We start from the raw sequence: 23,672 nt of genomic DNA, 5'->3' as shown, positions 1-23,672 counted from the left end.
GACCCAAAGAAAATGGGTCCCAAAGGAAATGAGGTCCAAGTGTTGTGTTTGTCGCCTTTGGACCTACGGAGATGTAGAGTTTTCGGCATAAAACATCAAATTCATGTTACTGCTTGCCATGTTTCGGCTTTACTTCATAAGCTTCTAGCCTGTGTATTTTGTGGTGATGGTGCAATGGAAACACAATAACCTTTGTATTGTTTGCATTGCTTAACTCCTTTTTAAAATGTACCTTCTAGCACTTGAGCTGTGTACAAGATTAATTCTTCTATTAATAAGTGCAGTGTTTTTTCATTAAAAAATACCGATTTTGACTTTTAACTGAAATGACATGGCTCAAAGTTTCAGTGTTCTTGAATGTGCACAGATCCTTCTTGCTTTGGAGAGAACTTGCTGGAATGTTTCCTAGAGTGGGCCCAGTATTTAGTATTTGCATACCCAAGATACAGTTATGAAATCAATGTTAGCTTTGCTAGAACCCCCAATCATGTCAACCTCAAAAGGCTAGACTTGTCTGCATCAAATGGCACATACTGCATTCTAGTATCTTTGTAGAAACAGCAGTAACATGACAGCTCACTGGTCCTGTGCCTGTGGAAGACGGCTCTTTTTACATTTTCTTGGGTCATTGGATTTTGTCTGATTGCAGCAAGTGCATTCATTGTTTTGATTTGTTTGTAATAAAAGTTTTCAATCCAGAACTCTTGACAACTTCTATAATTTAGCCAGGAAAATTAGAAGGGATGTTCAAATCCAGAGCTCTTGACTATTACTATAATTTAACCAGGAAAATAAGAAGTGAAAAAAATTGATTGAGCACATAGAATGTGTGCTTCATTTTTATGTGCAGTAAAGACAAATGTATAACAAACTCGCCCTTGTGGAAAGCGTCAACTCTGCAGCTAAAACATTTTACGTTCTGCAACTGTTTTTTTTTTTTTTTTCACTTTTTGTGTTGTGCGTAGCATCGGTTGGTCCCGCTAGTTCAGTACGGACAGTATGTATGATCTCTATGGAACAGATGCCGTGCTTTCTTTTTAGCAACTTTTGTAATCTTGTTAAATTTCTCTCGAATTACGCGTTTTTGTTTCTGCATTTCGTACACCAATTGATACTTTTTATCTTTGCACCAAATTACATTCGTCTTTACCTTTGAAGGGACGTACAGTGTTGTTCCTTTTTCTTAGAAAATGCATCGGCACGAACGGACATTTCTGTGGACACCTTTATTCGGCGTACGCACTCAACGTCGACGATGGTGGTGACAGACAACGCCCAGAACCGCGGCTTGCTGTCGCGTTTCACGTATAACCACAGTTTGCACGAAAAACACGACGCAGTAATTATGAGACTGTCGTCGTTTGTCGCTGTCCAAAACGACCGCGGCGTAGCAGACGACCCCGTGTCACATCCACGTCCGGATTCTTCGTTTTTCTCCGTTTTCCCTAGATTCCCTCTCGAGGCACCGCTCACTCGGTTGTAGGTACCGGACTCAAATCCTGACTTGGCTGAGACGGTTCCAATTTCGTTTCGAGCAAGCGGCTCAACCGGCGTCTTACGTTGGGTCTCAGCTGAGACCCAAGATGAGACCGCCTGAGAAAACAAAATGTCGGACGTGGCTACCACCAGCCACTACGCACCGGCTACAAGTCATTTTTAATGGGTGAATGCTTTTGTTGAAGCGAGTTTAGTCTGCTTCTACGCCATCGACGTCTTCGACAGGAAAGCCTGCCACGACTGTTTCGTTTTCGGTTTGGTGGTTTCGCAATCGCTTGTTTTCCTGTGAGCTTGACTGGTCACCCATGTCCTGATGCAAGTGCTCAGGTAAGAAATAATATCAATAACACCACTGTTTTGTTGTGCTGTTTCGTAAAGGCAAATGTGAATAAGTTTGGCATAATTATAACTTATTTTTGCGGCTCAGTTTCTGACACAAATGCAGCGCCATCCATTCAAGAATGAACGGAAAGTAAGACGTAGTACGTAGTCTTATTGTTCAGACGATTTTCAACCCGAGGATCACGGAGTTGGCCGAGGTACAGTTCCGAGGCAATCCTTCCTTTGTAAAATGATGTGTTCCGTGTTTAAAAACAGTCGGAAAAGCAAACAGTTTCTCAAAATGTCAGCGTCAACTCCCGACGGACGTCATGTTCCAAAACATTTTGGAAGATAGCGAGTAGCTTGATACGTTATAGCAGTGTTTATGAACCTTCGCTAGGAATTGTTATGGCGTGGCTATATATATTTGAATCGAAACTGCGCTAGAATTTTTGTTGTCTGTCATGAACGAATCTCAGACATATTTCTCCACTTCAGGTGGTCACCAGCAGCGGAGCTCCTCGGAACCAACGCCGGACAAGTAGGTAGTCCTCTTGGTGGTCGGCATATGCTCGCAGATCGTGAGGTGGTCGCCAAGTGGCAAGGAAGCACCCATGACCTCCACATGCTATCGCAGAGCTGTATCAGAGACAACTTCGGAGGAGGAACTTCAAACGGGCTCGTCATCGTGGATGGCGATCGGCTACGATGGCCGTGATTGATCGTGCCGTACCGCTGGGTAGACACGCCAGCGGAGTGCGCATACAACCAGGTGCACAGAAAACTGGAAAAAAAAAGGTAAGGGTTGTTTTTGAATTAGTTAGGTACAAGTACTAATCATGCTGTCTACGAATATATCGGCGCCAACTTTTTTTAAACGGTCTGATCATACTGTGCTTGAAATAATGAGGCCGTAACTAACAAACTTTTTTCAGTACACTTCAAGTATAGTCACTGTTAGATCCTGGCCGGTAGATGACGACAAGATATAATTAACTATTTATTAACTCAAGATACAAAGGCTACATGACAACGTGACAGGTTTGTTGGCTGGTGTAGGCCGTTGACTGCATGCTTTGCAATGTTCGCGCGGTGTGGCGTGGTCTTCTAGGTTTGGCATCTGTTTCCAGATGGTACCACCACTCAATACACAACACTCCTTCCCCCTAAGTGAACTCTTTCTCGAAGAGCTCGAGCCCCGTCTGATCTCTTCTGCCTGGCCACATCCACATCTTGCACTGGGCCCATCACCGACGTTTGCACTGCGCTGCCTGTATCCGGGTGCCCGGGTGGTTCAGGACGAGCAGCTTGCCGCTCTCCGTGGCTGATGCTGTCTGTTGCAACTCTCAATGCACCGCTCCTACACACCTCGTCGACAGAACGTCGCATGATAATGCCCTCCTGGGTGTGGGTTTTGTAGGAAACTGGACCCGTCATTTCAACCACTGTCGCCAGTATCCATGAAGGGCCACTGCTGTAGCTGCATATGAATACTGGGTCTTCTGTTTGAAACATTCGTGACTTCGGTTGGGCTCCTTCGCTGGAATTCTCATCAGCTCCCTTCCTCATGCTCTCAGTCAGGTCTGGGTGCAGTCGGTCAAGTATCGTCTTCAACCTCCTGTTCATCAGCATATCCACTGGGCTCTTGCCTGTCATCATGCATGGTGTTACATGCTCCTGTAGCAGAAAACTGGTCAGATGCTGCCCTCATGTTCCCTTTTACAATACGCTGTAGCGAACCTTTCGTTGTGTGCACCATGCACTCTGCTTGTCCGTTAGTTGACGGGTGGAAGGGTGCTGACGTGATGTGTCTGATGAGACCGGCTTTCAAGAATGTGCGGAATTCTTCGGAGGTGAACTGAGCCCCGTCATCCGAGACCACGGTGCTGGAGTTGCATTCCATGCATCTACTGAGGCACGAGGAGGTGCAGGTCGTTACTCTTGGCATGCCATGCACTTGATCACATGCTCTTCTATGCTTCTGTCCATATGGGCCACCACACATAGCTGCGAGCCAGAGCCTTCATTTGGTCGATGCCAGGATGTCCGACATGGAGGGCCTCCAGCAACACCTTCCTGCCTTCTGGGGGAATTACGACCCTGTTCCCCCAAAGTATACATCCTTTGTGAACCGGCATCTCATGTTGTCGAATCTTGAATGGCTGGAAATTCGCCTCAAGGCCGCCTGGCAGCTAACCCTTCAGAGCCCAGTTGAGAATCCTTCAAACGGTGTTCTTTGCTGTCATTTGTGCGCCGTCCTTGGCGTGGAGCGGTGGATTGGATGTGTTCTCCAGAAACAAAACTTCTAGAGGAGGTGGCACCACAAACTCTGGAATGGTAAGTGAGAGGCAACTAAATGCATCGGCATGTTGTATGTCCTTCCGAGGTCAATGATCCAAACTGTAGTTATAAGCATTCTGTAGGATCGTCCAACGCAACATTCGTGGAAGCAAGATGTATGGCATTTGCTTTGCAGGTGTGAACAGTCCCAAAGGTGGTTTGTGGTGTTATGATCTCGAAGGCAATACGTGTAGTCATGGAACTTCTTTACACTTCCCAGCACTGCAAAGGCTTCTTTGTTGATTTGAACATAGTTTGGCTTGGTAGATGTCAATGTGCGGGAGTAAAATGCGACGGGGACCTTTTTGTCATCTTCCGGTCGACGACCAAGTACAGCTTTAATGTATGTCTTATGGCGAGGCATCACAAGTGTGCACAAAGGGCTTTGTTTCATCATAATGGTGCAGCACACTTGCTGAGGACAGCAGCTGCTTGCGTTCGTTGAAAACTTGTTCATGAAGAGGCGTCCACTCCCACCGTGCCTCTTTGTCAAGTAGCTGACGTAGTGGCTCGGCCACTGCTGCCTTTTTCGTAGAAAGATGCAATAGAAGTTTAGCAGTCTTAGGAAAGCCAGTAGCTCCTGTTTGCTTGTTGGTACTGGTGCCTCATGAATCGCCTTCACCTTTCCTTTTGTTTGGTGCACGCCCGTCTCGTCAGGAATGAGAAATCCCAGGAACTCGAGCTGCGACACTTCAAAATGGCACTTTTCACTTTTTACCCTGAGTCCAGTATCAGCAAGACGGTGCAGGACTTCCTCGAGGTGGCCTGCCAACTCTTCTTTGGTGCTTGCAGCAATTAGAACGTTATCGAATTATGACACAACCCCGGTGATCCCCTTCAGGAGGTCGTCCATGAAGCTCTGAAAGATCCCAAGAGCAACATTTACCCCAAACCGTAGCCGCTTTACTCGAAGTGCTCCTCGATGGGTTGTGATCGTTTGTGCCTCCGCCGCTTCTTCATCAACCACCAGCTGCTGGTAAGCTTCTGCCAAATCCAGTTTTTCAAACAGCCTCCCCCCCGAGAGTGATGCCAGGAGGTGCTGTACCGTGGGGATCGGGTACGGGTGTTGAGCCAGTGCCTTGTTGAAAGTGCACTTGTAGGCGCCGCATATTCTAATGTTTCCAGTTGCCTTCATGGGCGTCACGATCGGGGTCTCCCACTTTGGTTGCATGACCGGCTCCAAAATGACTTGTTCAATAAAGCAATCAAGTTCAGCGTCAATTTTAAGCGTAAGCGCAAAGGGCACTTGCTAGGGTTTCATGTGGATTAGCATCATTGTAAAGTCAAGGTGCTGCGATACTGGGGGTCCCTCAAACTTCTCAATCTTTTACCCAAAAACGCCATCATACTTTGCAAGCACACCTTCAATAGACAGCCCTGTGACCTTATTTACCCCTAGCAGCCTGATTCCCAATGGTTTAAACCAGTCCATGCCAAGGATGGTTGTCCACTGTCCCTGTGTTACTAGCAGTTTCAGGTCTCCTTCGAAACTGCTGTGCTTGACATGGACCTTATACACCCCCTTGATCTGCACCGTATTGCAATGGAAATCTGACTTGCGATTGAAATGGCTCACCCGGTACAGCATCTTCTTCATGACCTCATTTGTTTGTTCTGGGATGATCGATAACTCTGACCCCTAGTCAACTTCCATCATTGCCGACGTCCGGTGCTTACGTGTCTGCGATGCCTGTGGCGGGGCCAGTTGGTTAGTATCGTACACATCATCAGATTGTGTGTTCAAGTTCAGAACGTTCGCCATGGTTTTGGATCCTCTTGTTCCCATGGCCCGCTCTGCGCTCATTGTTTCATGCGACACACACAGTCGATGCGGCCGATTTTTCTGCATAAGTGACTCTGGGCATCCTTAAATTGACAATACTCCCGTGCATGAGCTCCTCTGCACCCATTGCAAGGCTTTGTTTTCCCGTGGTATACTGTTTCCTTGTCAGTTGCCTAAGCGTGTTTTCTCCTTCCTCTTAGTCCTGATGTATGGCAACGTTGGTTGCCACAGCTGGTTCTCCTCCCCTCACATCGTGGTGCTTTGAGCCGCCGCTTCAGCTGCCAGCACTTCTTCCTGAGCGATCTTGAACGAGAGTTTTTTTTTTGCGAAAAGTCGAGCTTCAAGAGTTTCATCCCTCAGGTCACACACGAGTAGATCTCAGTGTTTCCGTGAGATTTGGAAAGTTGCAGTTTTGTGACAACCGCCGTAGTTCCACAATGAATAAGGCCACAGACTTCTCGGGACCCTGATTCCGCCGGTAAAGGCATTCTGGCGTACAATCTCCGACGGTTGGTTGAGGGTCTTCGTTTTGGGAGTTGCCAACGCGAGTAGTGACTGTACTAAGTCAAAAGTGGCAGCTCCGCAAACGCTAAAAAAAGAAACAGCCCGTTTTCTAGTTGGGTTGGTGATATCGTTTGCCTCGAGGTGGAAGTTCAATCTTGCCTCGTAGGCGTCCCACTTCTCCGGAAACGCAGGGTTGAATTCTCCTATCTGTCCCAGGGTCGCCATTTCTTGTCGAGGGTACAAGGGGGGTACCCGAACAAAGGGCGATGTTCACAAACCTTCTGCCTCACCTGTACGTTCCGATGTGGGGCCGTAGAGTGCGGCAGTCTCTATGCAATCTTATCCTCATCACCACATGATAGATCCTGGCCAGTAGATGATGACCGGATAACATGAACTATTTATTGACTCAAGATACAAAGGCTACGTAATGAAGACATGATAGGTTCACTGGCTGGCGTTGGCCGTTGACTGCGTGCTTTGCATTTTTTCCGCGGTGTGGCGTAATCTTCTACGATTGCGGTCCGTGTCCCCGATGGTGCCACCACTCTACACACAACAGTCACCATGAGCAATCTGTTGAAACTGTGGCTATTGCCAGAAACTTTCGAATAGGACACTGAAGTAAAAGTTTTTGTCAGAAAAAATGGGTGATTACAAGCACAGAGACATCAGGACCATTCAGCAGATGGGGAGGGCGACAGTGGTGGGGGGGAAGGGCAAGTTTGCACTCCTCCCCCATATCTTTTCCATTAAATTTCTGACCTGTCGGGGGGGCAGTCTCTCCCCCGCCCCCCTATTTCGTTTCGACGCCACTGTACAAGCAGAATGTGATTACAACCATCATGTCTGTAGTCGACTGTATACTGGTGGTTGAGGCGACGGCCATTTGCAGCGAGAGCTATGGTAAAATGCGCCTGATTCAGCTGTAGCACTTGCTATGTATCGCGGCGATAGTTTCATTGAGTCGCCCCGCAACAGAGTAACCGTCAAAGAAAAGAAAGTCCGAGTGGCAGAGGAGGGCTGCGGCTGCACAGTTGGGAGGACTCTTCGTGGCGGTGCATTGACAACACTTTTTAACATTTATGTTCACACACTCTTTGCATCAGCCTTGCCTGTTCGTGATAACGATGCCCTTTGCCTTTATCTTCATGATGTAGTTTCCATGTTTTGAGCGCACCTTCGGGGCCTCCTCGCCGAGTACGGGAAGCATGCCTCGCCGCGAGCTCGGCCAGGCAGTGATCAGTCGGCAGTGGCCCCCAAATGCATGCTCGCTGAAACGCTGCCACCGAAACATCGGCCTTTGCGGTCCATGACATATGGATCCTTGCATTGTTTATCAATACTTCACTAACTAATAACTTTACTATGAGTGGCGTCTAGAGCCGCTGGTCAAATAATTGCAGGATTCCAGTTATGCCTTGAACCGCATATTTAAATTTGTTCTTCCGACACAATAGCCTTTCGCATCAAAACTTTGTCGGTGGCATATTGGAACTTTCTGCTCGTAGCACACTTTACCAACGCCGAAATATCCCGTACAGGCTGGTTGAATGTCGTCATCGTAAGTTTGGCACAGTTTTTCAAGTTCGCATGCCAAAAACCAGGTAGTTTTGTAGAAAATATGGTGCACATCAGTGCATGTCCGGGCAATTTGTGGCATCCTATGCCTTGGTAAGTGCTTCCATGTGGTGGGAAGTCAATCACCAGCATGGTGCGGGGCCCCCGTTTGTTTGCCGTCTGATAAGCAAGTTAGTTGCTTTGTTTTATATGAACCACAGGCAGCCCAAGGAGTTGTGGCTACTTTTCGATACAGTGCAGTCAAACGCACTGAAACGAACTGTGTCTATGGGCCTTTACGCCGCTGCGCTTCCATTTTGGACCTGCAGTTTGTACTTTCTTTCGTTGTCGTTCCCACTCGGCTTTGACGTCCGTGGATCATAGATGAAGGTTGCTCAAACATAAAAAGGGAGATGAATAGTTAGGTGTTTTGGCTGAATATGCCTTAAGCAACTTCGACAAAGGCAGCAAGAAGGGAGATGATTGTAAGGATTGCAAAGGAAAAAAAAGCTTTGATGCTGACTGCATGCCACGTCGGCGGTGACATCGCTCAGGCCTGTACAAATGCAATGGTGCGCAAGGCAAACATTTTTTTTTGCGGGTGCGGTCTTTACGCGTGTTTATTACACTAATGACTTTCACTTTTACTTAGCTGAGTGTGTAAAAGTCGTTGCATTTTTTTATGATGCATCATTTCTTTAGTTTTTCATGTTGCTAAATGAAATACATAATGCAGTGGAATTTTTTTGCATACTTGGAACCAAAAAGACATTGAAGAGAACTAACCAAAAAAAAACTGTTTATTGTATTTACAAAGTAAAGCTAAAACGGCAGTGCCTCTTTGCCAAACTGAAGGCCCCTCCTCCCCTTTAAGGGTCTTGTTGTAGGGCCTTCCCAAGTAACATGAAAATTTTTTCTCCCTGTTCAATATAAAAGTTTGCAGCCTTTTTCATCATTTCGGCAGCCTCGCAGGCTGCCCTTGCTGCCCTTGCCTGCTCTTCCGTCGCCTTCAGTTTGGCAAGGAGGCACTGCCGTTCTAACTTTACGTTCTCGTGTTGTTGCTCCATGATGTCCCTATAAAACTGTTTGTCTGCAGCCCGTGTGCTGGCTGCCGAGCCTGCGGGTGGTGCGCTGGGCCTCCAGACCGGTCGTGAACGAGGCGGTCCCTGCCGGCCCAGTGGTGCCGGTCGCCCTTCAGCAGCAGCTGCTGCCTCAGGCGGTCCCCCTGCCACAGGAGGAGGCCCCTCCCGACGTAGCAGCGCAGCTGCTGCACCGGGCTCCACGGGTGCCTCATCCTCGTCTATCGGCCAGTCCGGAGGCTCGTAGTCCTGCGTTTCTTCGGACTCCGGCACCTCGAGGAATGTGACCCCGGGGTCCACTTCAACTTCGTAGTTCAGGACTCTGTCCTCTCCAACCTCCTCATCAGTAATTGGCTGCACGCTGACTGGTGCTGTGCTGGCCCTAAGGAAAATACACCAGAATGTCAGTCTTGTCACCCTTGTACATAATTTGAAACACTCTTATTTGTATTTCATTCATGCTTTTTGTGTGCATGTGGATCAAGCTCGACTCCTCAGCTCTCGGCCATTGCTGCTATTAGTTGTGTAAGTATGTGGGCTTTAGTAAAGCCAGCCTACAGTGTGCAGGTCAAGCCCGATCTTGACTGTTGCGGCTATTAGTTGTGAAAACAGCTGGCTTCATGGAGATCCAGTGTGCAGTGTTGATGCCGGCCAGATATTTCTGGTTGCTTGTCCCTACAATTCTGTTTTATGTCAAAGACTACCATGTTGAGCAACAGATCTGCTCAGGGTGATTCCAAATTTAGTGGTAGTGTCTACTGGTCGGTGCTTAATAAATTGTACTCACTGTACACCATATTTGAACTGACTGCTCAGGATTACTTCTGATTTCTTTTATTTATCAATACTGTTCACCCTTTCAAGGTGGTTTTATTTCAGAAAAGACATTCCTCATGGTATGCAATGTGCATGTTGGAAGTGTTGCAAGAGCTTGACGTCAGCATATGCTCAGCAGCAGCGAACTCAGCTGTGACAGTGAATGCTACCTACGAAATGAGCGAGATTTCAGAGCACTAATCTCGCACAAATATGTTTATGCAACAGACTGTCTCAGCTTTGTGCCTTCATTCATTTGACTTGCCATCTCAATACAACGGACCTGAAGCAAATGAGGTCCAAGCTTTGTGTTTGTGACCTTTGGGTCTACGTAGCAGTAGAATTTTCAACATAAAACAATATATTTTTTTGCTGTTTGTCATAGTTCAGCTTGACTTCATAAAAGTCTAGCCTGTATACGGTAGTCTTGCGATAATTCAAACTCGGATATTATACTTCTGGTTAATTCAAACAAATTTCCTAAGTTTGGTTGTCTCGCTATGTTCTTAGTGTATCCATATGCCACTTAAACCGAATTCCGTTTTCCTGTAATTCACATTTTTTGTTCTTGCAGCCCTTTTGTTGAGTGTGCTTCTTTCCGAGCACCGGTACACTGCAGAGGGAACACCCATGGAGCTGTTGCTTCTTTGCAATGCACCGGTGCTCGGTGATAAGCGCACTCAACGGAACTCATGCGGAAATTTCTGCAGCAACTTGCGCAGACGCTGTGATCTGGTAGCATGGCGTACACCGAGCGCCGGCACATTGCGGAGAAGCAACAGATCCATGGGTGTTCCCTCTGCAGTGCACCGATGCTCGGAAAGATGTGTACTAAACAAAAGGGCTGCAAGAACAAAAAATATGAATTACAGGACAACGGCATTGAATTTAAGTGGCATAGCATGGGCAAGTCGCAACGTCCTCACAAGTTGCTATGAAAACTGTGGTGCAGTGCCCGCTTTTATTGTTCACGTGTCCCCCGTTTAATAGTCACACTAGACAACTTCTTGACCCGATGAACAAACTGAATTTCGTTTTGAGTTGTCATGTGCTCTTTGAACAGCCCACAACAATGAACATTTTTGAGGGATAAATAAACTTTTGTCTTACATTTCACGAATGTTTCATGTGTAGCATACCTGGTTATGATCAGTAGGCCTATGTAAAGGAAAGCATGAAATATCTTCTGTGTATGTGAAGCCACTCATAAGGCAAATCATATATTTATCTTGCATCATTATTTAGATAAATTTCTGATAAATCAAACAAAAATCATGGCTTCCTGGAGTTTGAAATCATGAGAGTATAATGTATTTTGTAATGGTAGTGTAGTAGAAACACAATCCCCTTTGTCTTGTTCGGATTGCATGATACCTTTTTAAGATATACCTTCTACCATTTCAGCAGTGTACCAGCCTAAGTCTGCTATCATTTTTCTTTCCCAAACTTTCAAGACTCGGCCAACGGCGCTTGCGATGTTCAGAAGACTGCGTCGTCCTCCCCATGTACATGTCGGCTCATAATCACCATCATTTTAATCTTGCATCTCACAAGATTAGGTCGTGATCTTACATCATCACATAATCACCATCAGAAGATGTGGCATTGCGGGCATACTTTGCACGGGCTGCTGCCTTTCTGCAGTGCCGTGGCTCTCCTAATCCAATAATTACTATTATTATTATTGTTGTTTATATTATTTTTATGATCATCATTGATGAGCGCAGTGGTCTTTCATTGACATGCCTAGCTCGACTTTAACTTCAGGTAACATGGCTCGAAGTTTTAGAGTTCTTGGATGTGCACGGTTCTTTCTTGCTCTGGAGAGAACACACCAGAACATTTCTTTGAGTGGCCCAGTATTTAGTACTTGCGAACTTCAGATATGATTATGAATACAATATTAGCTTTGCTAGTAGAACCCCCAATCGTGTGAATCTCGAAAGGCTAGACTTCGTACAAATAGCAGTAACATGACAGCTCACTCGTCGGTGTCTACGCCTCCTTCGATTCCCAGAAGGTTGGGGCTTGTGGAACCGATGACCGCCAGCACAGCCTCAGCCAGCGGTGTCAGCGTGTGGTCGTTGCGCCCTGCGCCTGTGGAAGACAAGGTTCTCTCTATATTTTGTTTGAGCATTAAATTTTATCTGATTGCAGCAAGCACATTCATTGTTTTGATTTTATTGTATTAATAGCTTGATATCCTAATTTCTTCTATAATTTAGCCAAGAAAATGAGAAAGTGGATAAAAAACTTCTTTAGCCAACAGAATGTGTGCTTCATTTTTATGTGTAGTAAAAACATATGTATAGTAAACTCACCGGTCGTGGAGTGTGCTTTCTTCGAGAGGGTCAGTTCCGCGCGGCTGCGAGATTTGAGGTTCTGCCATTGCTTTTTGAGTTGCGGCACAGTGCGCAGCGTCGATGGATGCCGCGAATTCATCACGGATGCGATCTCCTGCCACGCTTTTCTTTTAGCAGCTTTTGTAATATTGTTGTTAAATTTGTTCTTAATTATACGTTTTCGTTTCTCGATTTCGTAAACCAATTGAAACTTATCATCTTCGGACCAATTTGATTTCTTTACCTTGGGAGGCATCCGTGATGGACCGGCAACATCCATGTCTGCGTGCAGCAAACTCAGACGGTCGTCTGCTAACTTAATGATCGAAACATAATTATCAACTTTTATTGCAAATGCTTCCGAGAAAATACGTCCAGCGCATTTTTTTTCTTAAAAAATTGGGCGTTAAGGACACGCAGGCATTTATGTAAACAACTTTATTCGGCGTACGCACTGGACGTTGACGACGGTGGTGACAGACGATCGCGATACGAAGCAATATGACAGCGTTGGTGCGCACTAAACTCTACCCAAAACCGCGCATCGCTGACTCTTTTTTTTTTCTTTCTTCTATTTTGCACGGAACCACGGTGTGTACGAGACATGTGCCGCAGTTTTGCGACTGTCGTCGTTTCTCTTTGCCCAAACCGATCGCAGCGTAGCAGAAGCAGACGATCTCTCGCTTGCCGCCTCGCGTCGCCGGCGCTTTCTTATTGGACAGGAGGTCACAACTCGTCACTTCCACGTCCGGAATCTTCGGCCGTGTTCCAAAATTTACTCGGTCTCTCTCTAGGGTAAAGGTTTTGTACCTTTGCGATCGAAAACCTACCCGAATCCGGCATTACTCGATTTTTGTTGTCACGTGACATGATCTGCCAGGGTAACTCGGATCCACTCGAGTAGATTTGGAACGCACCCTCTGTTTTCTCCGGTATTTCTTCAGTTTTCCCTAGATTCCCTCTCTAGGTACTGCTCACTCCGTTCTTGGCGGTCTCGGTGCCAGACTCAAGTCCGGACTTGAGTCAAGACCGCGCCGGAGACCGTGCTGGATCCGTCTTGGTCTCAGTCACGGTCTCAGCCGAGACCGCCAGGCGCCTGAGTCAAGACTTGAGCCAAGACTTGAGTCAAGACTTTCTAGCAAGCGGCCCCTGGTTTCTGGTGTCACACCAGAAAACGTCCCAAATCACATCTGTGAAAAAGTCTGGTGTAACATCAAGTCACACCAGCCCTCGAGCTGGTGTATTTTTCACTAGGGCAAGGTCATTAAAATATATTAAATAGACATGACGTAAGAACTTGCAAAACTTTAGTGGAAATCATCAACGGGAGATTGTCAGACATTTTTTTGTATTATATTAAAATATTTTTCCCATTTATTTTATTACAATCAATTTCGAAACTGTCAGAAAAGAGTCTTAGTACAATTGCTGGAGAAGTGACGAAATAGCGAACGGTCAAACATGTGAAAACCGCCTGGTGGGGAAAAAGCCAATTCTGGACTCGGCGGCTTCAAAGTTTAATGGTAAAACACTTGAAAACAAAAATTATATCCGCCAAGCTTGCCGTTTGCGTTCTTTTTCATTTCATGAATGGATATAAAAACTATGCATTTTTGTAAGAACTAAAACATCGATACCAAAACCGTGCCTGAATGGGAATGAAAACACCCAGGTACTTTTTGCACTTTATTAGTCCCATGGTACGCACGCGTAAACTCACGGCGAAGTATCCAGTATAGTTATCGGAACGATCGACTCAACTTAACGTAAACGGCACCTCAAGAAGTACCCTTCTGTTTAGGCACGGGCCGCACAGCCTTTATCTGTGCAATTTAATCTAACAAAAAATGCATCGCTTTTCTGCGTAACGGTATTAAAAAAAAAAAAAAAACTCCTGAGACTGATAAGAAAAAAAAAACAACTATGAAGGACAGAACAAAATCATTTGTTTTTCCACCAGTCTCTGGGTTTTGTCTTAAGATATGTTCAACCATCACCAGTTAGTTTGAGCCCTATCTTTTAGAGCGCAGCTCCTAGGCGTCTGTTTCCGGTTTGAACGGCGTCACCGTCGCCGACGGCGTCGGCGTAACCGGGTGGCGAATTATGGAAAATGTCCCATAATGCACCGCGCGGGGAGGAGGAGGAGGGAGGAGGAGGGGAATAGAAGTGGGAGGAGGAAGGGAGGGTGAGTAAAGCAAGGAGGAGGAAAAGGGGAAGAGGAGGAGGTGAAGGAGGAGGAGGGGAGGAGGAGTAGAAGGGAGGTCGAGGAGGAATGAGGAGGGGTATACCCTCCCCTCAGTACCCTTCCCTCCTCCTCCTGAAGAGCTGCGCTGTAATTCGGAGTTACAGGGTGTTGTAAACGTCTTTCATTTTTTGTTCACTGAAAGACCATTTTGCGATCTCCAGTAAGTTTTCAGTTTTTATTTCATTCATCAGATAAGTCAATCGCCAAGCGTCTCTACTTTTCCAACAGACGTCCTTGTCAATTTGTACCTTGGAAGAGATGGCCTGCTAAACGTTTAAACCGAGCAATGTTGTATTTGTTTTATACACGAAAAAGTAACAAGTCAAGCCACAATAGTTTTCTCACTTCGTGATGTTTTGCGTAAAAACATGCTGAAATTACTGCACCACGGATCAAAAACTTATTTCATAGACTACCCAGCTTGGTATCCTCCGATAGGGAGTATTCACTGGACGCCATATTTGTGGGTGCTGTTTAGAGCGCCTGCTCAGAACGAGCTCACATCAATAGGCTGCTAAAACCGGCACTCTTGATGGTGCGGAGTGCACGTTGCAAAAGAACTGTGGAAACTCGCCATCAGCACGCACACAGCATTCGCGCACACAGCTATGGCCGCCAATGAATACTCGCTATAGATGAGACGGCTGGGCTAGTGGAGCCAACTGGGTAGCGCTGGCAGTGCGTGACGCGTGTGAAAGTACGCGGTGAACGCGCAACGTGCACAGGTGACTATACTCTGTTTCACCTTATAATGTACTGCAGGAAGGGCTACAAGCGTGAGCTCCTTGCTCAGGGCATGTCTCGGCGGCACGAGCTCTCGTGCGTTAAGAGTAGCTCCCAACGCTATGAGCTCGCGCTTCTAGCGTCGTCTGCGGTACAACATAAGGCGAAACGGAGTATAGCCGGAATATCGGTACCACGAGCCATACAACGGTTTTCGGCCACACTAAAGCCCCTTCATGTCTTAAAAGTAGGCTCGCGCTGCAGAACCCAGGACCGTAGGTTCAATCCCCCCCCCCCCCCCCTCTCCGTCTGGATGAGCATCGTACCGGCGTGCGGTCATTCATGTATAAGTACTGCGTGGTGCGTATTAAAGACCCCAGGCTAGCAGTTGTACTGCACTGGCTAAATTTCTCATCTGCAGCTGGGAGACTCGTCGCTCGTTAAGGCAGACCAAGTTCTAGGCTGTATAAACATACACACAACCCAAATTTTTTGTCTGAACAGAGCACGAGGTGAGTCGATGCACGAGACACGGGCAACGTGCAGCCATTGGGAAGATCATGGCGGCACAGCGCAGAACTGAGCTAGATTTCAGAAGTGGCGCGCCACTTCTTAAATCGTGCCGCGCGCCACTAATCGGAACGTTCCGCGCTCCACTTCCCAGAAGTGGCGCGCGGCACATGTCTCGAGCCCACCCACACTGCAATGAATGGCGCCACTTTTCCCAGGGTAAAGGGGCTTTAGGCCACGCGGATCGGTGTCGCCACCTAGGGGTTAAATTTTAAGCTTCTTCACGAATATGGTTGGTTTTATTCAGTGACTAATATCTTGACAAGCCTTTCACCAAAGGCATATGTTTTGTTTTGTTTTCAACATCTAGCGAAAACATTTTTTTGTAGAAAATGTTGGCTGAAGTATCAATTCGCCTAAGTTTCTGTTTCTAAATGTCTTTATGCTGGAATTCTGCCCATTTGAAGAACTGTTTCATACTGGACAATCTTCAGTCTAATTATACGATCATCATTGGAACTGCATTTTAAAAATAATTTTCTCTCGTCGGTGACACTTCAAAAGCAAAATCTTGCATATGTGAAACAGACCGGACGAATAGCTGACCAAAAAACCACGTGGTAAGCCATAAATGGTTCAAGCGCATACCAAGTATTATATGGAATTTTAGTCCTCGTGCTCAACCTGAGGTGTATCGTGTGTTTTGCGACTTCTATCATACAAAATGTGTAGTTTTACATATACATCTTCAATTATTTTCAGGCGGTGAGTCCGAAATGACCTCCATGGGTAAGCTGGTTTCTTCGTACAGATTTCTTGCGGCATTTAGTTTTTCCATTCGAAGTCATGAATTTTAAACAAGTCTAGCAAATTGAATCCTAAGTGGCCACGCTATTCTTTCATCAAAACAGATTCGCGAAGCTGCTTTACTGCATTAGAATTCATCGATCGGCTTTTCACTAAAAACTATAAAATAAAAATACCGGACGAAATAAAATCATTGACAAGACACCGCGACGAGAAAGCATGGCCTCACCAAGGCCCAACACGCAGAAGCCTTGTCCTGACAAGGCCGCAGGACCTAGGAGCACTTAACAATAAATCTTATTTGCTATACATTCACTCACAAACTAAAGGAGGTAAGGCCAAGGCCCCAGCATACTCTTGTCGCTCCGCACCCCATAGGGAGTTTTCAGAGGTGGTTTTCGCCGTCACGCAACGCTCTGCCGCAACCCGCTACGATACCCCCAACTCTGCAGTCAAGGTCACCGGCGCGCCGGCGCAGTGACGGCTTCTTCGTTGCGGAGGGCTTAGCTGAGAGGAAAACGCGGTCTACGGAAACTTCCCTATTAAATATTGCTTTTTTTGACAAGAACGCCAAACAAAACGCAGGGTCTTTTGCGTTATCCCTAAGACGACTTGAAGGCGAAAACCCACGCGTCGATGCATTAAAGACGGAGACATGATTTACTTCGTTTCACTTTCTCGTTTTCCCCATTCCCTTTTTTGACATTGTTCGCTTTGTAATCTTTCTTAATTCCCATTGATTACTCTAACTTATCTTTCATTTTTCTTAATTCACATTACTTCCCCTTAATTCACTTTGGCTCCTCTTAATTAGCGTTGTTATTCTTCTTTATTTTATTGCCTCTAACACGCCGGAGTGATTACGTGAATGTAAAAGTTGGAACGCGTAACCAACTGGTGTATTTAGTGTCCTATTCCGCACATGCATCAAAGTAGACCCGACGTGACAACAAACAACGTCAAAAGAGCCGCAGTGTTAGGCTGCCGGATGTCGCGATTCTGGTGGTTGATCGAAGAAATGCTGGCGAAAAGCACGAGCTGTCTTCACGGCGTCCGGACTCCTGGCTGCCAAAGTGTCTGTGGCTGTCCAGCTGGAGAACGAAGTTCAGCAGAACTGGCGTCTACCACATCGACCACCGCTGGTGTGACGCCTCCAGGATCGCGGCCGACGACAGCATGACACTTCTACGAAGTTCATCAGGCGAAACTCAAGGAAGCACATTTTTGGGTGTGGAAAACACACCAGTCGGAGACGCATCCTAAGAACCATTACCAATCTAATGTTTCCGTTTCTGTAGCACAATGCATTCCGATGTAGTCGCAGATTTAGGTAAATTCATGCGCTGCCTTCGTGTATGCATTCAACGACCATAGCAGAACTTTATCTCACGAAAGCAGGTGGCGGCGTAATGAGATCAGGTGCGTATTCGGGTTCTTTGGCCATGCTTTGCATTGCGTCGGGCATGAATAGTAACTTCTTAAAATAGGTAATTAACGGAGGAGCCCTATTTTTTCCAACACATAATAGTTTTTCGCACCTTCAACAAAAAACACTTTCCTGACCACCCAGCGGGTATTTTTTTTTGTTTTTAAACATGAAACAAGCTGCCCAAACCCCCAGGTTCCTGAATGGTTTTGGATCTCATCCTGCACATTACAAAGGCTTTTTTTGTGCAATTGCACGATCATCTATGGTGCTGAATCATAATGGTGCCCATGCAGCATCGGAGCTTTACTTAAAAGATAATTTAGTATTTGTAAAACTGACTTAACCAATGGCTGAATAAGATGCTGCCAAGTAAGCCACAAACTGTTCGAGCACGTACAGTGCGCTGCAATATGAAAGACCCACTGGGAGCGTGTGGCGGAGGCTGTGGCTGGCGGGGCGCTGCGAGCGCATTAGGCAATTCTATTCTGCTTCGAAGGGAGGACGTTCAATCCGGGCTCAGCACGAACTGATAAGCGCGTTGCGCTTCAGCTGTGCTCCGAGTGAGCGTCCTCCCCTCGAAGCAGAACGGAATTGACCAGAGCGCTCGCAGCGCCCCCGCCATCCACCGCCTCGGCCACGCGCTCCCAGTGGGCCTTTCATATTGCAGCGCACTGTACCAAATATTGTACTATATTTGCGTACCTTATAATGAAAAGAGGAAATATCAAGTTGTCTTCATTGCGTCTACTAGCATACCCACTAGTCATTGTAAACTTTACTCTTAATTTATTTCCAGCGGGCGAGACCAACACGACGTGGTTGGGTAAGCTAGCGTTTCTGTACCTATGTATATTATGGCATTGAATTAGGCGGCTTAAGGCAGTTCACAAGTTTTTGAACTATTCCAACAAATCGCATAAAATAACGATATTACGCTTCGGTGAGAAATGTCTGCAAAGTTAAATTAGTGCGTTTGCGTTACCTTTCCGCTAAAATGTATAAAATAAAATAAAGATGCCAAAATAACCGCCATCATAAGACCGCACAAAGCGGAAGTGACTGGTCGCCGCGACAAAAGAATCCTAACCTTACACAGAAGCATGGGCTTGAAAAAAAACCGCGACACAGAAGCGGCTTCATCAAAACCCGATGTTGAGGAACGTGCCTTGACAAGCCACCACGACTCAGAAACGTGGCCTTGAGAACAGCCAACGACAGAGAAGCGTGGTCTTGACGAGACTCCCGTTCAGAAACCTGACCGTTACCGGGTCCGAAGACGCAGAATCCTAGGCTTGATAAAGTGCAAAATACATGTGCGACGAAACCTTCCGATCCGACGTGCGGACTGCCGGAATGACCTTGGGGGGCGAGGGTTTTCGTAGCATCGGAGAGCGTTGAAAACCCTCGCCTCCGTCCGTCGTATTGCGTGGTCGGACTTGGCTCTTGCGTCGCGATTGTTGATTCAGAGCTCTGCCTTCCCCTATGACATGTGCGCCGGTGTTCATAAATGGCTCCTATCGACTGCACGCGGGTCAAATGAACCAAAATGAACAGCTAACAGCGCGATAGGAATCGGTAGCAACGGTATAGTCACCCGGGGAACGACGCGCGAAGCAGCGTGTTGTCCGACGGCACTTTCGTCGAAAAAGGCGAAATAAAGACACAAACACTATATATATATATACAAGAAATATCGCGCGCAGAAGAAAATAGAAACACTTAGACGAAACGAAAAATACACTGGAATAGATAAAAATAGCTAATGGAAACGAAAAACAGGATTAAGAGGAAGCAAGCGACAAGGCAATGCGATCTCAAGGCAGAGTGGCAAGGCGAGGGACAGTCCCTCCCACAATTCTTCGCGCGCAGGCCGGGGCGCTTGGGTGATTTCGCAAAAGGTCTATTCCTCGATTTTTTTAACAGCATCGACTGATAACCTCGCACGAAAACATGCGCATTGCTTAGAGAAACAGAGGCAACCGCGTCACTCTGCTGCAGAATTTTTTTTTTCGTGAAGAGTATGGTTGTGCTAATAAACAAATTTTATTTTGCGTCTATGACGTTTCCTTATTTCTCAGGAACCGCGTATGCCACGCTGTTCACCGGAGCCTCCGCGTGGTTCCGGTGACAGGTCATCAAACATTTCGGGTCTTTTGTGCGCGAAATGTTTGAACTTTCATTTCGCAAGCGATTTATAATGACAGCGCTGAAGAGATATCGCTGGGCATCCGATACACAAAGCGATAAATAATGAGTGCGCTGGACAGATCGGATCAGAAACTGCACAGAGTGACGTATTGTCCAAGGTTCAAGTCACTACAATTAAGGAAAATGTTTGCTGAGTGCGCGAGTTAGTAGACCTGCATTATGGCATTTGCAGCGAGGCATACGAGCCTGAAGAACAGATAGGTTAAAGGACGCGCTCTGGGAGTGGACGTATGGATGTGCTCAAATATTATACACTAAATATTTGGAGTAGCAACCTTCAAGGGGCGGTGCAACGATTTTATGATTAAAAGAATTTGCATCTCGTCATTTTTACGTTGTTTATCGTATCCCAGAGGGATAGAAAAAACACTTTTTTCATTAAAAATGTCGCGATTCCGCTGCATAATCGCAAAGCAAAAGTCGAGCTTTTTCCCCCACCCGCAGCCCCAAGTGGCACCCGAAGGAACTACGGCGGAAAGATTACGTGACCTCGCTCGGCTCTAAGCTGCAGCATAGCGCCCGCTAATGTACGCAGAGAGAGGGAGGGGAAGCGTCCTCCGAGATAGCACACGGGAAGCTACACGGCACTCCGAATGACGTCACTGGGAGTGCGACCAGGTGTGACCCTGAAGACTGGGAGCGAGTTGAGGGGTGCCCGAAATACCAATCTTTATCTTTTTTTTACGCAAAAACTAGGACACGCAGGCGAAATCGGTTTTCTGTTCTTTACTTCAGAAGTGTCAGGGGGCAACTTCCAGAAATCTTTGACCGAAGTCCGAAAATCGTTGCACCGCCCCTTTCAGTTGGGTGTCAGCACTCGTCATGTGCCCCAACTTGCTCCAAGTACTGCTAATTATAAAATTACGATACGTAAAACAAACAATACAAACTACGCACGCCAGGAGGAGAAGACACCATGGGCGTGCTCCACTGGCGCGCTCGCAGACAGCTTGCTGCTGCTCCTAGCATCGACCTTTTCGCGCCGCGCGCAATCTGCAGGTGTCGACCGGGCGATAGTGCGGGGACACAAAAGAGCCCCGAGTGAGGGCGCTTACAGCGCGCCACCGGCAAAACGCGGATGTCTCAGACGCGCCGCGCGAGACTCGAGCACATCTTATAGCGAGTTCGTTTCACACGCACTGGCACCGTTCGAGTTCTCTCCCAGAATGCAACGCACTCGCAGGGTGTTGCACGGAGAACTGGACTCAAACGAACACGCCACGAACACGCCAAATGCACCGAGTGCATTGTATTGTATTGTATTGTATTCTGCGGCGCAATCTCTTTGAAACGAGAGTCGAAGTTCGACACGCCAAAAAAGTTAAAAAAGAAGAAAAGGAAAGAAAAGAAAGAAAAAAAGGGGGAGAGAAGGGGGGAGGTCGTCAGGGCCCACCATCTGTCGTCGATGACCCCTGGTGGGCGGAGGGTAACAGCTACACGATCACGGTGGTCCGATCGGTACGCGCTGACTTCTCGGTGCGCAAATCACCGTCGCACTTTCCACCACGCCTCCAGTCTTTGCCTAGAACAGGCCACGTGGTCATGTTCGTTCGTGAAGCCGAGTGCCTGCTCGATGCGGGAATCCCCAATGGGCGCTGGCAGGAGCTTCTGGCACGTGAGCAGCAAATGCTCGGTGGTCTCTTCGTCTTCTCCACAGGCGCTGCATGTCATGTCCGTCACGTTGCTGTCAAACTTTCGACGGTACTGTCTTGTGCGCAGGGCACCACCGCGGGCCTCGATGAGTAGGCGACTTCCCAGCGTGTTTTTGCAGAACGTTATTGGAGCGATCTCGGTCTTGAAAGATGCATACAAATGCATGCTAGTATGCTGTTGCATTCCCAATATCCAGCGCTCCCTTTCGACAGCCTTTATCTGCGTTCGCACTTTACGCACCCAATCTTTTTCAGCTTGAGGCTCATCACTCATGCAAAAGGCTCCAAACTTTGTGCCGAGGCGGGTGACACGATTCCTCCACGTGACTCCAAGACCGATGCTGCCGCCATCTATGTGTTAGGAAAGGTACTAACCTCAAACCGAAACTAGCGCCTTTCTGTTCGGAGTGATGGGTGGGAATGCGAGAGTGCAGTCGATACGAACGTTTATCTACAAACATTGGTCGCTGCAACCTGTAGTTTACATTTGCGATGACTTCAAGCAACTCGGCTGTCGTACAGATAGTTACAGACGGCGTAAATTTCCGCATCCAGCTGTCTACAACTGCGATCTCTTACACTTACGCTTACGCTGAAGAAAACTGATGATGCTGTCCGAGCAGAAGCTTTATTCGTTTGAGCATGGTATTATGCGTGAACCACTGAAAGGGTACGGCTTAAAACTAGTCTGTCGGAATACCCAGCAAAACTTCGTGGGACTTTCGATTTCGATCGTCATTACATGTGCATCAGATATTTATCGACGCCTTTGTGAGGGCGTCGATAACGAGAGCTTCCTCGAACAAAATACGACGGGGCATGTTAGCTGACGTAGGTAAATGTTAAACATAATGATGTTGCCTAAGCCTCGGGTAAAGTCACTATGTTTAGCTTTCTTTGGGTGTTTGTTGGCAGTCACAGGTTTCTGCTGGGGGAGTTTTGTTGACAAATGTTTAATTTTTCACCCGCACGCGGATGGTGATCAACATCTCGGGGGCCGCTGATGCGTCTGTTCTGAGCATTTCTTTACACACTGGTATATTTCAGCGACTGTACGGCAACAGAGCGACTTAAGACCTGCAAATAAAGCACGGTTTGCCAATTGTTTCCTTCATGAAATAGGAGACGCTTACAATTCAAGCTCACGTTTGATTCCGTTGCTCGCGGGACGCGATTTCTATCAGAACATCTACTTTTTTTTTTTTCTTTCGGTTCCGCGACAGATCGTAGCAGACGAACCCTCGTCGTCTGCTCTCGCTCCTCGCCGGAGCGATGCATGACGGGATTGCATTTTGGCGCACTCCCGATTTTCTCGGTGCAGCGAGTGCATGCGCGCGTGGGGAGCCAGCGCTGAAACGAACTCGGAAAGTGCAACCACTCGTGGAGTGCCGGCTGAAACGAACCCGCTCCACGCTGCGAGTGGGCACGCGTGGGCACGAGTGCCGTGAAACGAACTCGGTATTAGTAGGACCCACACCCTCGCACCCAGGCATTTTCATTAGTTCTTAGGGGTCCTCCAGGTGGAGCAGCCTGTGTCGATGGCCACGCGTTCCGGCGTTCGGGTTTCACTCCGTACTGACTGTACACGTGTGTATAATAAAATTGACCGAAGCGTAATGGTGGCGTGAGCAAATAAAAAATATTTTTGTAGCAAAGAATTGGACGGTACCTAGCGCTACCCAGCCTAGCTGCTTGAAATTACTCTGCTTCACCCTGCCATTTGGTGAATATATCGTTTAAACTAGTGATGGGGCGAAACTCCGGAATTTCGGTTTCGGACTGCATCGGAAGATTTCGAAACTTTTTGTACGAAATTTCGCTTGTTTCTAAGGTTCGCCAATTTCGTCGCTATCTAG

The 23,672-nt window shown here is 47.1% G+C and overlaps 1 long non-coding RNA gene across 1 annotated transcript; it reads left to right on the top strand.

The window, feature by feature from the left end:
• Positions 1–1,992: 1,992 nt before the first annotated feature.
• On the top strand, positions 1,993–9,297 carry LOC115330870. The gene is made up of 3 exons (XR_005717012.1): positions 1,993–2,036; positions 2,317–2,616; positions 9,102–9,297. It is a non-coding gene; the product is annotated as an uncharacterized LOC115330870 (long non-coding RNA).
• Positions 9,298–23,672: the final 14,375 nt, after the last annotated feature.

The sequence above is a fragment of the Ixodes scapularis genome, unplaced genomic scaffold (assembly GCF_016920785.2).
Source record: "Ixodes scapularis isolate PalLabHiFi unplaced genomic scaffold, ASM1692078v2 PGA_scaffold7__128_contigs__length_106722199, whole genome shotgun sequence".
Classification (NCBI taxonomy): Eukaryota; Metazoa; Arthropoda; class Arachnida; order Ixodida; family Ixodidae; genus Ixodes; species Ixodes scapularis.
The sequence above is the reverse complement of the archived record's forward strand: the minus strand, read 5'-3'. Positions and strand labels throughout refer to the sequence as shown.